We start from the raw sequence: 17073 nt of genomic DNA, 5'->3' as shown, positions 1-17073 counted from the left end.
CTCCCAAGGACTGCTGGGGAATTGAAAGGCCACAGCATGTATTATATTACGTTTCTTAGATCCACTTTAACCCATCAGTTTTCTTTGGCTTCTTCCAAATAGGCACACAGTTCTCAACTCTTCTTTCAGTGAAAACTTTTCATTTCTACAGACTTTCATACATCAGATTCATCACTGTGGCATGTTCAGCGAAGTTACTTTAAGCACTCGGACACAGACAGGAGAATTTAAAGCATCACTGCTTGGGTTTATGTAGCTTCTCAAACCATGATTAATGTATAGTAGGACCTAAATGTTATTTACCAAGCATAAACATGGTATATGCACTGTATGTACTTGGCTGAAACTATAAATTGGACAAATAAATGTCTGATGATATTCTATTCCAGAGCATTGTGAGCTATTTTGACATTCAGATACAATATAGAGTACATTGAATAAACCAGAATATTGTTTTTTTATATTGTGTATATTTCTCCCAGTATGTACATTATTATGAAATATTATTGCATCTGAGAAGATGATATCAACATTACAACCCTAATGTAGGAAAATAGCCCCATTTATGACATTGCTTAGATATAATATTTTGTTTTTTGCTGAGATTTGAGCTTATTTTTCTATCTTTTACTAATTTTTGCTTTTTGGGGTGGGTTGAAGTAAAGGAGATGGATCATTTTTAATTGCTAAACTTCTTTAAAGTTTGGTTACCATAAATATTCTGGCTTTATTGCTGGAATAACTATGGTGACAATATTTAAAAGAATAATGCAAGAAAGGAATTGGTCACTGCATGGTGACTGGGAAGAAAATAAAGTTTGAAGATCAATATATTGAATACGGTACAAATGAAGGCATTTCTCTGACATGTTTGACCATAAAGGGACGCTGCAGTTGAATCAGAAGAGAAATAAAAACAAAATGTCTGAATAGATTTAACAGATAATTGTTTTACAGTGCATTTTATACTTGATCCAGATTCATGTCTTAAATGCCACTGGGATATAAAATAAAGTTTATGGAGGTGTTCTAGTATATCAGTTTCACTGAAGAGCTCCTAAACTGGTTTCACGCCGAGCTGATAAGGATCCCATTTTAGGCCAAAAAAGTTAAAGATGTTATTTAATCTCTGCTGCCCATCTCCATGTGTTGTTTAAAAATACCAAAAAATGCTTTTTGGAGATGCACAGTCCTTCAGCTATCATTCACTTCTTCGCTTGTGAAAATGTAAAATCTATTGTACAAAAGTTATGATTAAAAACTGTTAAATCATCTACACTGTTTGTTGTGTTATTTCAACAAGAAACATGAAAAGGAACCACCAAACAAGCAAGAAGACACATGAAAAAGTCAGATGAAATGGTGTCATGAGAGATTAAAGGACGTTAAAGGTGGACTGGATTCTGATAAGAGCTTAAGGTAATTGACTTTAGCTACAGAAATCATTAAGAGCAAAGAGATAGGACCGGCAAAGAGTCATCTGAGGTGCCAGAAGCCTGATGTTATGTGTATATGCACAGAGGCTGTTGTCCTCAAGGCAGATGCCCTGGGCTCAGATCCACCCTGTGGCTCCTTTACTGCATTTTATTCCTTTCTCTCTCTCCTCTATTTCTGACTTCATCCTTTACCGCAAATAAAGGCATAAAAGCCCCGTAGTGATCCATGAAGAGAAGAGTTAGCTGAGGTATGCAGCTTTGGCCTGATGTTAAAGGGTCTCATTAGGTTGGGCTAACATTTCTGAATCATTTAGTGGTGAATGAGAATTTTATGTTCATTCCTTCAACCTTAATTTAGTCTCCAACAATCACTGAGGTCATGCCCTCAGGGAACAAGGAACATAACAAACATGCATTTAACAGAACAATAAACAATGTCATCAACATTGTTAAAAACTGCTACATTCAAAAAGAAAAATATTTTTATTGCAGTTCTAAACTGACCAAAAGGAACAAGTGTTTGCAGTTTAAAATTTTGTTGTGAATGTTGAAAGTACAAAAGTAAAACAAACTTTTTGACATCAATTACTAGATACTGTGTGTTGCATTTTCAAAAGCTTTTCAGTGCTGTGCACTTGCGCTTGAGTTTAAGTAACTGAAAGTAATTTGTAATCAACACTTGATAAATTAAATGAGATGTACAAGCGACTGAGTGAAGCGTAAAAGTAATACCCATTTTACACTAGTAGGCAACTCCAAGTAAAATCAATTACGGGTACATTTTAAGTTCTACCAATTCAGTTTTACTCAGACATCTAAGATGTTAACTTTTTCAAGTCAAGCTTAGTAAATTTATAACCATGAAGGTGCAAGCTGGACAGGAAAGTCCTCTTCCATCATGTTCATTATAGTTTTTCACCACAGGCAGGAGCTCTTTAACTGAGTCAGTAACTTCACTCATGGTGCAAACATGTCTAATGCCACAAAGCATTCTAGGAATACTCTGATGATTAAAGGATGATACTATTTACTTAAAACTAAAAAAACAATTTCTCATAAAAATAGAGGTGAAATAGTTGTTTTGGATATTTAAGTTAACAGAACTTATTTTGAATATCTGTTAAACATGTCTTACAGTCTGAAAGGTGCATTTGATCCAGAAAGCAGACTTCCTCAGGGTTGAGTACATCCTCCTTATAATTTTTAAGTTGCTCCCCACAGGCAGGAGCTCTTTAACTGAGTCAATAATTCACTCTTGATGCAAAACGTTGGGTTTTACAGTGCTGGACAGTTGTGTAGTTTCCTGAGTACAAGTCAATGTAACTGGATTCATGGTTTCTCCTCTTTACTACTTTATCAAGAACAGCCCCAGTAGGAAAACCGAATTTTGTCATGCTCTGCCCACATGTGCAAAGATATACGCAAACTTTTAGGATTTACACAATATTAAAAAAAAGCTTCAGACTTCTGAGCAAATATGCAATTCTAGGGTTCATAATACCTAGGCCTTACCTTAAAAGTAAAAATAAATAGATAAAGCCTCACAAAAGTTAAAATCACAGAAATCTTGTGTTGTCCTCACTCCTGTTTCAGACAGTTCTGACTGTTTATTGTCTTCTTTTTCTACTTCTTTCAGTGTTGCTTTGACCTGGTTACTGCCACCTACTGGACAGTGGTGCAAATCAGTAAATATTCAGTCCAGCCCTTAGATGATACTCGTCTATGTTAAGTTGACTTTACTTGAAACAACAGTGAAGGGTTTCCTTCACCCTGCAATTTAACATTACTTGATAAAACATCGTAATAAGAACATGCATGTGATTATTGAGTAAAAACTAAATTTCTATGAGTCCAGATCACTATCAGGGTTTACAGTGTAAAAGCAGTTTTCCTAAAGGAAGTGTTTGCCTGTGAAACTTAAGCATTAGCAAGATACTGGAATGTGTTTAATATTATTGATGAGATTGATGTAACAATGACATTATATATGATGCCATTGTGTCAATTAACCCTTTATAGATAAATGTAAAACAATGCCTTTCACTTCTCATAGTTAGAGGTACCCAGTGTCAACCAGAAATAAAAGAGACAGAGGTTTTTCCTACATATACAGAAGAAATAAACACACAAAGGGATACATTAACAGAAACGAATGTGATTATCACAGACACCATCAATTTAAACTCTAGAGCACTGGTTCTTAGTCTGGGGTGATGATAAAACACGCATGAAGTAGATAATGTACAGGTCTTCTGCTGGGGTTTATCAATAAAACAACAAAACTGATGTTGATTTTTGACCATAATATATCACTGTTTATGTGTGGGTGGTGGTCTAACTTGCATTTCAATAGTAACATTTGAGTGGTTGCACTTACTCTCCACAATGTCTCATGAAGGATGTAAGCTGTGTTCTTTAGAATGAAGAAATAATCAGGGAGGACTTTCTGGGTTTAAATTGTGTTTGATCTGCTTGATACGCATGCATTTAGACATAAAACCATGTAAAACCTTAAAAGCTTATATTCAACAGTATAAAGCTAATTTGAGCACCTTTATTTTCATTATCAACAAAAAAAAAAACAAAGGAGCAATGTTATGTCTTTGTCTTTCCTCATTTTCTAAATAAAGATTAAAAAGTGTAGGCTCTCAAACAGGACAAAAACTGTCTTCCCTAAGCACTACTATTAATTTATCTGATGTGCTTATTATATTGTCTGATATTGAAAAATGTATTGAACTAAATTGAAGGGAATTGAAATGATATCTACCAGACTATTATATCAGCAAAAATCTGGGGATTGGCCAAAGTACTAATAAAATATCATAATATGATTTGCAACTCTACATGGATCTGGCTGCTCTAGGTGTTTCCCTGAGAACCCCAAAGTCAATAGCAACTACAGTGACTTTGTTGTGGAAATACAGTGCCTTTAAACTGTGAAGCACGGTGGAGGCAGCATCACGCTGTGGGGATGCTTCCTGCCCTGGAAGGGCAGACTCATTGCTGTGATTGCAACCAAAGGTACATCTACTAAATACTGACTTGGAGGAGGTGAATATCTTAGCAGACACTTATTTTACATTATATACTTCTATTTAATTGATACTACTGTTTTCACTTTGACATTAAAGAGTTTTTGTACCTTTTTTTTGCAAATTATATTGACAATGATTGATTGAAAAAATAAATGAAAAGATAAAACATCAAAGGGGCCTGATTATTTCATCCTTAAGTTGGGGTGAATATTTGTGCAAAGTTTTCAGAAATCCCTCAAAGCATTCTTGAGACATCATAGATATTTGATAATAATTGTGCATATGATCATTTTTCACAGTCACAGTCCTGTATATGTACACATTTAGAAACATGATGATATAATGCACTGACCAACCTGTGAGCAAAGTCATGTTTATCAAACACAGTCATGGAGTTGCAGCTAACAGGTGCATGCTGCATCTGACTTCAGCACTCACAGTGATCTCTGAGCTGTAACTTCTACCTGCAGTGATACCTACACAGGCTCTCTGCTGTTAGAAAGCATCCCCTGCAGCCATGGCTGAGCTCTCATTCTCAGCTCATAAATATTCCAAAGTGTTTGAGGAGCGCAGCGGGACAAAACGGCTGACTGAATGTGTTATATTAAACACTGAGAGCCAGCCAGCTAATAAGTTGGAGCCTGAGGCGGACTGTGGAGGACTTCACTGTGTGTGGACGCTTCCAGAAGCCTGCTCAGACAGGTGAGCACAATTACAGATTCACTAACGGATTCTCTCTCTTCACAGGGAAACATGGAGCACTGTGTGACTGAAAACACCGTGCAGGGATTTTCTGTTTTTTTGCTGAAGTGTGTTTATGGCCTCATGGCTGCATGTTTTGTTTTTTCTGTTTTCAGATGTTTTACTCTGCTGCTGATTTTGTTAGAAGTGTTATTTGTGTAGCTTGTTAATGCTTGTTGCAACCACTGCAGCATCCATAACCCTGTTTTATTTTGATCAGGTGTTTTCAGGAGTTCTCTTCTCTTTCAAATCTATGGACTGGATAAAGCATTGACATCACTTACTATTTTCTAGCACTTGGTATTAGAAATGTAAAATAGGGGCTGACATATTGGATATGTGACTTTTTCATTGTAGTCAGAGGCAAAATGGTGGCACCTAGGCAGACCTAAAGCCTCCTGGCAAACTGCTAAAACATGCCAGCATGTCAGTCACATCAGCCATGTCTCTGATTGGATGTAACTGGATGTGCTCCAAAATGCATCCTTCTGTTTTTATACTACCTGGAGGTGATCAATTGCTTTATCTTTTTTTTTTTTTTTCCCTTTAACGTCTTTTTAATGGCAGATTGTGGCTGTCATCAGCTGTCCAATTTTCCAGGGCTGACACATCTTATTTAAATATAGATATTTTTGGGTTTTTATGCCTTTATTGGCAGAGGAGGACAGTAAATAGAGTCAGGAATAAGGACAAAAGACTGAGGGGAGAGACATGTGGGAAAAGAGCCACAGCCTGGACTTGAACCTGAGCCGACCCTGTGCATTGGGCAGGACCTTCCCACAAGGCCATCTGTACCCCCAGCTGCCGCATTTTTAAGAATAATAACAACTTGACAACTATCTGACAAGACATATTTACAGTAAAGACAATAAAATACAACATAAACCACATGAATATCACAACATAAATGCATGATTAAATTGTACCACCTTTGCTAGTAGCATGTTGGCTAGCTAGCAGAAGCCAGTGTTGGTTAGGATGCTAGCATGCTAACGGTACCAAATCATTACAGACTAACTCTGTCACCACTATGGTGTTTTTGAAGGTGAGTAGTGTCAGTGGTTCCACACTCAGTTGTTGGATGGTTTTGAGTGAACCATTAGTAGGCTACACTGCTTTTTAGTATTCTTAGTGTGAACGCACTTTGTGCACTTAAGTACTCAAAATGTTAAATATTCAGTACAGAAGTATGTGATATGAAACACACTTTTGGCCTGAATATGACTTTTAAAAAACATACTCACACCCTGTGACCCAGAACGGGACAATCAATGTAAATAATGGATGGATGGTTATTGAAAAACAACCTCTTTGAAGTTTTTGATGATAAACACACAACTTATTCAGACTCTTTGTGAACCAGGCTGTAAATATTTATTTCTGCTGTCAAAATGGGCATTTTAACATGCTAATAGGACTACCAGTGCTATTTGCAGCAAGCCACAAGTGGTCACTTGAGGAACTGCAGTTTTTTTGCACTTCCCACTTGCTTCATTGTTAACACCAGAGGCTCTCATTTTAAAAATCTATCAGGTCTGCATCAATCAGGGCTAACAGATAGTTTTAGAACAGTGTCTGTGAATAGTAAAAGCGTCTCTTAGTTTAAGAGTCGCCATTATGACAGTGCCTTAAACCTGCATTCTCTGAATGGTCAGTAGGTAGTGAATACACTGATTGCAAAATGTAAGTTTACCAGAAAATGCATGGACTTGAGATTGTTTAGTGTGTTTCTTGTTGTCTGACTACTCAGAGTACTTTCACACTGCAGGTCACATGTACAAACTCACGCCCTTTCATACACTAATGGTGGAAGTTGTTAAGGAAAATTGGAAAATTAGCTAATCCTATTCAAACACATCTATACCCATCTGCACGTCCCTGACAAAGCAGAAAGAGTAAATAGGGGTAAGTGTCTTGTGCAAGGGTACATGGAAATGTCACTGCAGGAGCTGTGGATTGAACCCTTGACCTTATGATTGTGAGGCAAGTCCCCTTAAAATGACTCTAAATTGCCCTTAGATGTGAGTATGATAGTCTTTACACTGATAAGAATATACAGCCCAATCTACATAGAAAAACCTAGGCAACTTTTTGCACCTTTTTTTTTTTGTAGATTAGCCAGATTAATCTTTGTAAAAACTACTACTCTGTTTTAGTTCATAATCAGTGAAATTTACTTGTCATCTTCAAGTAGATTCAACAAGACTAATCTTTGTTTCAATTATTCATAGCTTGTTAAAATGACTCATGCTTTTAATGCTGTCTAACACACTAGTGCAGTATAGTTTATGATTCCCTCCACTAGTGGTATTCATTAGAAACTCCTGTAACAAGGCTTGCAAAGGTAGTAACTGCATTTGCTTCCACACCTTCTTGATTTTCCCTCATCAATGACATTTACAAAGAATCGGTAAAATTCTAAGTCAGGCAGTCAAACTCATTTTCAGGAAGTACTCTTTTCACTCATGGTGCAAAAGTGTTGACTATCAAAATCAACAAAGATCCATCAGAAAGATGAACAAAGGAATCCCAGCAGTGATCTCAGTACAACATTCAACATCTAAACTCACCTGATCACATTTAAACATAACCCTAACCCCAACCCTACACACTTAAACACTCTGCCCCAAGGCATCATGGGAAAATTCTGCTTAGATATCACCAGATTTGAATCCCACCAATCTGATCGATCATCACTGCCATGTCTTAGTAGTTCATCTATTCCTGATTGTTAGAAAAGCCATTATCACTCATTTGAAATACCCACAATGCATCACAGGGAGTATTTATTCATGATAGTGTAGTTTTTTGTAGTTTTGAAACACGGAATGAAACTGTGTAAAGGTAAAAAAGTCAGGCTTAGTTATGTGGATAAACTTTGGAAGACTGGCTTACATTACCTAAATTATTCTTGTTTAGGAAAAAAATCACAGTGTCTTGAATTTTTAACAAAAGAAACTGACAACAAAATTAGATTTACTTATGTCAAGTTAAAAACTTGGATTTTTATTGTTGATATCGAAGATTAAATTAAGTTAAATTTACTTTTGCCCAGATTCATTTTTCTCAGTGTAGTTGTTTGTGTCTCCTTATTATGTCAGCCTCGTGATTGACTGGGTGTACCCCACCTCTCGCCCAATGGATTGGCTCAAGCCCTTGCGACTCCAAACGGGATATATTGTGCAGATTATGGATAGAAGGGTTGCCTTTTTTTAGGCAAATAAAAACAACAATAAAACAGCATGTGATTATCTAATTACTTCCCTTACTGCCGTGGGTGACTTGTCAACTAGAGGGCATACCGATGTGTTTCTCTCCATTTGTCTGAGGATTGTCAACTCTATTCCAAGAAACCCAACATGTAGACAGCAAAACACTGTAGGTGAGGCTTCAGTAAAGCAGTTAGCAAACCACTGGGTGATATCATGGTAACTGCGTCACATGTCAAATTGTTATAAATGAATGAATAATTGGACTTCTATTATTGTGCCGTGTATGTGTGACATGAATTTTCCAGCAAGACAGTTCAAAGCACACAAACAGCAAGAGCATCTTTCAGAGAGTTGAGGGAGAGTACCTTAACATGAACATTGAAGATCTTTGTCTTATACATAAACGAGATGATTAATGGCTAGTCTTCAGTTTGATGAACATCTGTATCTAGGTTTCGATACAAACTGTTTATCCTTCTGTATGTGAGGAATGAAGCACCTGCTTGTACCATTGCAGGCCTCCCTTATTGACTTTGAGCCTCTATATTTGAAGAAGTTGATTGAAGATACATTAAAAAACTTAACCGACACTGTATAAACACCAGTGACTAAGGACAAAAAAATTAACATTTCAAATGACAGTATTGAAACCTAATTTAACACGTATTAAAAACTCATTTGAGAAGAGTTTATACAAATTGCCTCAGCCTGACATCTCATCAGATTTTCCTTAATGATAATTTCCAAAGTATTATCCAAATTCCTCTACTGTGGTGCAGGATGAGTGAAAACATTGCTGGTGTTATTAAAGACAATGAGAAACACACAGCCGGAAAGTCATTAATTAAAACCATTCTCATAATTTTGTGGAAAATGTCAATGAGTTGAATAGATAAGTGATGACTAAACAGGCCCATTTATAGTTGGATGTGTCATATAAAATGGTGTTGATAGTCATAAGAGACATTTACTGACGCATTTTTGACATTATGAATAAAACATTGATTTAAAATAGAAAGGAGTGATGGGAAAATGGGCTGACGTGTGCACATCACCATCAGGAAATGCCAGAAAATGAGTCTGACATTTGACTATACTTTTTAGTCATAATTCTGCATCTTCCATTAGTCTAAATGCACATCCTCCTGCCTTCATACAGTGATGAATAATTACATCGGCTGCATTGTAATTTCTGAGAAAGAGTTTAGTTTGGATAGAGTCCATAAAAGCCTCATCGGTTGTTGAGAGATGCTGTGTTTATAGTTCAAAAAAGTTGCTGCCATTTACCTTCCTGATGGAGTCTTAATGTAGACCTCAAACATCAGTAGTTGTAGCATAGGGGTGTCAAACCCTTGGTACAAGATCATAAGATCTTTCTCTTATATCTGGCCCACCGGTATGAGGTCTTCCTCCAGTATAAAAATGTAGACTTAACACTGATGATTTAAAAAAATCTTGTTAAATTATAAAGATCTGCAAAAGCAAAGAGTAAAAATAATTAGATACAAAGTCATTCAGGTGGAAGAATTAATGTTGTCATATCATATTTTCAATTTTGCACCTCACAATTCTTACTTAAACTTATCATTTTGACTTTTATTCATCTCAGAATGATTTATAAAAAAGTTTGGTTTTTTTATATTTTACTTCTGGCAAAAATGAGGTCCAAAACAGTGTTTCTGTGGGAATTTGTGCCCATACAGCATTTATAAGGTCAGGCACTGATGTTGGGCAAGAAACCTCCCACTTTTTAGCCTCTGGAAGCCATTGTTCTATTCTAATGATGCTATCGCTATCCACGCCTTTGTAGCCCATACTGAAGCTTTTCTAGTGAGCCTGGAACTTGGGTGACCTTATGGTGTCTTTAAAAATTAAATCCACACCAATATTCAATGTCTTTTCTATCCATCTTTAATACATTTTTGCCAACCAATGGCAGGCTGTTCTGTCGTCATGTCATGCTTTGCCAAACAGCACATGTGTATACATTTAGAAACTGAAGGAAACAGCTTAAACCAGGCCTGAATAGCTTATAATGGAGAGAAAAAAGAGAAAGACAGCCTAAGACCTGTCCCTCTGTGCCTCTGCAGACAGGAATATAAAATATAAAAAAGGGCAGGGACCGTTTTTGTAAGTATGTGAAAATTTTTGTACTTTTATGACTTTTTGCAGCAAAATTATGATTTTTTCACTTTTGGTCCCCAAGAGATAAGAGAAAAAGTTCATGCAAGAAAGTTATTGTTTATTGTATGTCACACATAAAAATCCTTGGGGTTTAATTTCTGTTTAGTTTTTTCCATTGTCTTTATAGTCCCATGTTTTTTTTTGTTTTTTTCAAATTCAAGTGGCATTACTGCAGCACACATAATCTTAAAGCCCAGGTTGTCCTGAAAAACGAAGATGTTTAGAGCTCTACTGTGCACCAAAGAGTTGATGTTTACAAGCTTTGTAAGACAAAAAGTCCAGGCGAGACAAAATGGTTGAAATATAGCTTAGGGCTCATAGGGTTAAGATTCCCCTTGACTGGCAATGAGGGGCCTAGTCCAACCCTGAAAAACAGCCCCCCACCATTATCCTGCCTCCACCAAACTTTACAGTTAGCTTGAAGTAGTCATACAGGTAATGTTCTCCTGGCACCTGCCAAAGCATGATTCGTCACTCCACAGAACACGTTTCCACTGCTCCACATTCCATCTTGGGTGTGCTTCATACCACTCTATTCGCTGCTTGTCATTGGACTTGATGTCAGACTTACGTGCATCTGCTCGGCCATGGAAATCCATTCCGTTTAGCTCCCACTGCACAGTTTTTGTGATTACATTAATGCTAGTGGACATTCAGGACTCTTTAGCTATGAACCAGCAAAGTGTTGGCGACTTTTAAGCACCATGGGTGTTAACAGTTGTTGACCCCGCTGTGTTTTTACTTCGTCTTCTGCTTCATGGTTGAGTTGCTGTTATTCCTAAACACTTCCACTTTCAAATAATATCACTTACAGTCTAGGCTGTGTAGGGGTGGAGTGTGCAGTACTTAATGGAACAGAGCAGTAGTGTGACATATCCTTTATCCTTTTTCTAGTCCAGGATAATTGTCCATGACTGTACTCAGGTTTCTTTCTCTTCGTGCTGGTTAAGATAATAGATTCAAACAACATATGCTAACAGGGCTCTTCCTTCCACCCCTGTAGTAAAATACAGCTATCAGAGTCATACAGACACATTACGGCACCCTGAAATTAATCCCCCGCAGCTTCAAAACAGAACTAAAGACAGCTATCAAATATTACGTTCACTGAATGGGGGGAATTGGATTTTTGATAGCAGGCAGCATTTCACATGCAGAGATTGAGCTTATTAAGAGTCATCAAAGCTCTATTTTCTTACTTTGGAATGGTTCTGTGGTAATGAGCACTGTGAGATGTGATGAAAGTCCCGGGGTACAGTCAGGTACTGTATTATCAGGCATTTTTTGTAGTAGTAATTGAGGGTCTCATGAAGAAAAAATGGCAGCTGGTCATGCCTGCAAATGAACTCATTCACTAAACTGACAGAACTGAGTTTCATCTCTGTTTCACTACATTGTAAAACCACTTTCATGCCAAGTCATTTTAACTGTTTTTTAAAGTATTATGTTCTTGTCCTCTGTGTATTTGAGCTGGTGTCTGATGCCAATAAATGACATAGTGGTGACTTATGTGCTTCTGAAGAAAGAAAAAGGTTCATTGTTGCTTACTCCTGTAAATTTCACCTTTATTTTGCCAGATGAAGACAAAAACATGATTTCCTCTGAAATAAGAAATTTATTGAATGCTGTTGGTAAACAGCTGATATATTTACTGGAGTGGATGATTTGCTGTCAAACAAACAGATTGCTCAATAATTCAATGTTAGAAAGGGCAAAGCCTTTGGACAAAAACTCAGAGGGTGATTGGATTAACGTACTGTCTGTCACATCTTTACAGGCCAATCAGAGCAACAAAACATGTGATGTAGCTGCTACTGGATAACGCCCCTACCGAAGGAGTAAACTCCATAGAGAACTGCATAATGCAAAACATGATGGCTGTAGATGTCAATACACAACTTTTGTCATTTTTGAAAACAACTCAGTGCTGGTCTTTGTTCTTCTTTTAACTAAGAAATGTCATCAAGTTCTGATAAAACTGGTGCTTTAGCAGCATCCATGCTAATGTCTTGCACCATAATTGCACCGGCATTTTGCTGCTGCTTGCTTACGTCATGACTCAACCGTGCCTGAAAGTACAGCCCCTTTTCGCTGACTGGTCCTGCCACTTTGGTCTTGGCCCAACTGGTTCAGATGGGAGCTTTCCAAGATGGATTTACCAGTGAGAATCATGGAAACTGGTGGATCCATCTGCTTTGCAAGGTTAACAAAACTACTGATACTGCACCAATCTGCCTGTCAGGAATGTCCCCTGCAAGAATCACCACCATGTCCTGGTGGAGGGGTTTCTGTGTCCCACTGACCCCGGAAGCATTGCAGTTGGGGACATTAGCCCCTGGTAGGGTCTCCCAAGGCAAATTGGTCCCAAGGGAGGGTCCAGGCAAAGAGTGATACAAGACAGCCCTCATGAGCTAGAACCTACAGTCTGGAGTCCCCTCGTCCGGAATAGGGACACTGGAGCAGCCCCGTGGAACCAGACATGGTGGGGTAGGACGAAGGTGGATGGACTTTCTCAGTCATTTTCAAGGTCCAGACGTGTTTTTGGGCTCAGTTTCTACTGTCTCAGACTTGGGTCAAATTCAGACAGAAATACGTGGCTCCAGACCGTCTCTAAGGAAAAAACTCTGAAGGTCATTAGCGGGTGAAATAAAAGTCTAGCATAAATTCTGTTTTGACTTTTTGACATTTCTGCTATTTGTCAGTTGCATCTGAAGGAGCCATTGAAATCAAACAGCTTTTGACATGTCATCATGACCCAATCAATCTTCATGCACTGAGTTGAGATGCTATTTAACAGTCTTAGTGGTTGTTAATCTATTTATGATCATCAATCCATTCATTTGTCTGTACTAATACCCCTATTAACAATGCAGCAAAAAAAAAAAACCACAGTAAGTAAAGTGAGATTGTGCTTAAATACTGGGTAGATATTAAACATTTTGCTGTGGACTTCTTCATGGAGACTTGTAGTTGTAATCTTTTAACACCTTGACTCCAGCTTCAAGGTTCTCTGGGACAGGTGATACATTTGAATTATAACTGGAATAAAACTGAGCCAGACTGATCATTAGAATTGACCCTCATGCAGCGCCTCATCTGCCCACACACAGACCAAACTCCAAGATATTGTATATATTTTTTTATAGTTGATCAATACCCAATCTCTATTCATTAATGGACAGTTTATAAGAGGAGGTCATAAAACCTCACATAAACATGTTGGTTCTCCTGACACCAGCATGAATTAAAGACTATTAATGCATCATGAGGGAATCGTTGTTAGACGCTCTGAACTCCTGTGTGGCCAATTCATGTCACTGTGATAAATGGGTTATGAATACTAATGGCTGTGTTTGTCGTAATCATCTTTGGTTCTTTACAATCAAACTTTAATTAGGCAGCTTGTTTACAACTCTAATGTCTCAACTTTTCCTTTTTATCTGTTATGCTGTAAAACAGACAGTAACAGGGGTCGTAATGGGGTTGGTTATACTGTCAGACAGCAGCACAAAAAGTGTTTGCTGAGGACAAATTACATTAAATTAAAGAGGAGTGTGAGAGAAAAACATATCAAAGTACGAGGGAGATTTCAGTCTCTTAACAAAAGAACATCAGGGGAACAACATCAAAATAATACTGGTTCATTAGTCCTTACCACGTGTGTGGGTCAGTGTTTGACCTACCTTTAAGGAGCTATCATGATCAGCCTGAAATTGCTGTTTCTTCACCATTGTATGTTTCAATACTAGCTAATATGAGGTATGTTTGACAAAGGCATCAGCTTAATTTAGGGCATGTTATTGCTTATCCAGTCTGGCTTCTGTGCTGCTCTTTGCTGGTTAGTTGAGGTAATGGCTGGTCTTAGCTTGAGATTGGTCTGACTGTGGACCTCAGACACCCCCTCCTGCAGAAAACCACTGTGAGACATTGCCTACTTGTGATCTGACTGCAGACCTCTATGGTGGGGCGACTTGGGCTCATCTGTTATGGACCTTTACAATGGGGCAACCTTGACCGCAGGATGGGAAGTGATGTACTAACCCTTGTTTGGTTTAGTTAGTTTGTTGTGTGTAGGTCTTTTGATTTTGTTCCCCTCATCTTTACCCTGACCCTAACCTTTAGGGATTGGGTGCCTAACCCAAATGTAAAATTCTGTTGTGGTGAAAGATGGCCACTTACTGTAATCTGACAGCGAGCGGAAAATATTTGTCATTCAGTACTTCATCCTGGTTCTGGCTTGGGTAATGCATGTCACCTCAGGTCCCACAGTTAAGGCTGCACCATTGTGGATGGTCAGCTGTACAAAGGTTAGGCCTCGTCACACCCCTACTAAGTAGTGAAAGTATCTGACATAGCTTCAATAGCTGTAGTTTAGCTACATTGGCTATGTAGCTATGTTATCCATGTAGCTAGCATATCTGATATAGATTAGTTAGCTTTAGCCTTAGCTGATTGTTTCCTGTAGACTGACTGTTGACTGGGATTTTTTAAACATTTTGTAATTTGGTTTTGCAGGTCAGGTTTTTGACTTTTACTTTTGGTATCACAACCTTTTCCTTAACCTTTTACCTAACCACAACCGGAAGTTAATCCTGATTTTATTTTGAACGTTTTAGCATGTATGTTCATTCTGATGGGAGCAGCGTATCACAGTAGTAGTGGCCGTCAAAATGCGGCATCTGAGAGCTGTGGTCTGCAGCCAGTCTGTCTTGGCTAGCTTGGCTAACTTTAATTCTGTTACCACTCTGGTCTTGACCTGGCACTTTCTGTTTTAAGAGACTGGAAGGGGCCACTTCACCAGTGTCCCAGAGGCTTTCTTCGCTCTCAGCCCCTTGGACCTTCAAAAACTGTCTGGTGTGGAAAAATGTATTTCATTTTTATCAGTCAAACTGCAGTTCCTGCTAGAGACTTATTTTGAGTTTGATTGCGGTGGGGAGGGCAAGTGTTACAGGGTGGAGCTCCTGCACGGGGCTGCAATATGTACAGCAGACATACATTTTCTGTAAAACTCTTTTGATGACCCCACCGAGGTGTCTGGACCCAGAATTTGGGAATGAGTGTTGTAGATTACCAGACCCTCTGCTTCTTAACTAAATTTTTTGAAAGGATACAGCTAATACTGTACAACACTAGAGTTGTTAAATAGAAGAAAACGTGTCAATAGTTTAAATCTTTACAGTAGCTGAGCGTATGTGAAGATGTTTATTTCTTCTGGACTACTTTTAGCAAAAGATTCATCTGAATTTGTTTTTCTTGTAGTGTTCATGGCAGCAGGGCAAGGTACGTGGGATTGATAGAACATAATGTTTCATTTTAGTAAGAAAGAAACCAGACAGCCAACTTTGTTTTTTCAGTTGCCCGTCAGAAAACTGTCGAACCAACAGTAATATACAACTCTCAGAACCAAACAGAAGAATTCACCATAATTTTTCAAAAAGCCGATTAAATCCCTCTAAAGGTCACTTATGGGGTTCCTCAGGGGTCTGTTAAAGGCACCAAATTATTTACACTGTTTAGCAATGATATTTCAAACCTTCTAATGCTTTATTAATGCTAAAAGTGTTCTGTTAAAAAAAATCCATCATAGTTCCTCTGTAGATTGAAAAAATATGCTAATAAAGGACGCTAGTTAAAGTGTGACACAAAGTGTTTTTGTTCTGAACAGAAAAACCTCTATGACAGTGTAGGAGAGCGTTCACCTCGACTCGCCTGCTGACCCTCCTGCAGGCGTCCATGAGGTGTGTGGTTACAGCTCACATAATCATGCTGATGCAGTTCGTCAATAGCTTCTCTCCTTCTCTTTCATCCTTCATGTCTTTGCACTTTGTGTGCTGAGAGGGGGAAAAAAGCTCTCTTTGTTAGCGCAGAGGGCCACTTATGACAAAGCAGTGCATGCTGGGAGTGAGCGGAGGACGAAGCTGACAGGGGCGACATTCTTCACAGCGTCACAGAGGTTGGCTGACTCCTCGGTGGTTAGGTTGGATGTGTGAGTGTAGGGATGTGGAGGACAGCGGCATGCTTTGTAATCCTGTGTCAGCCCACTCAGCCACTCGTCCTTAGACTGCGGCCCAAATTACCCGTCGCAATTGGCGCGTAATGGCATAAAGATTGAGGTCTGGATGGGGCATCAATCACAAGGACGTGACTCAGCTGACCCTGAGTCCTTACTAGAGGGAGGTGAGAGAGCGGGGCATGGAGCAGGGGGAAGAGCAGCAGAGATAGAGAGATATGCACAGTGTCTAACAGCCAGGATGACAGGACGTACACCTTGCTGGCACAAAAAAAACTCAAAGACATCAAGGGAAACTGCTTCAGCTGAGGTGCCATGCAATGGATTTTGCTGATTATATAAAGAATTCATTTCAGACTATTGTTAAGTTCCAAATGTAGGCCTGAACCTTTGCCAAAGGATGAATATTACTCATCCACCAGAGGTAATACCATTGCTGTGAATTCAACACA

Source organism: Cheilinus undulatus, linkage group 6 (genome assembly GCF_018320785.1).
Source record: "Cheilinus undulatus linkage group 6, ASM1832078v1, whole genome shotgun sequence".
NCBI lineage: Eukaryota > Metazoa > Chordata > Actinopteri > Labriformes > Labridae > Cheilinus > Cheilinus undulatus.
The sequence above is the reverse complement of the archived record's forward strand: the minus strand, read 5'-3'. Positions refer to the sequence as shown.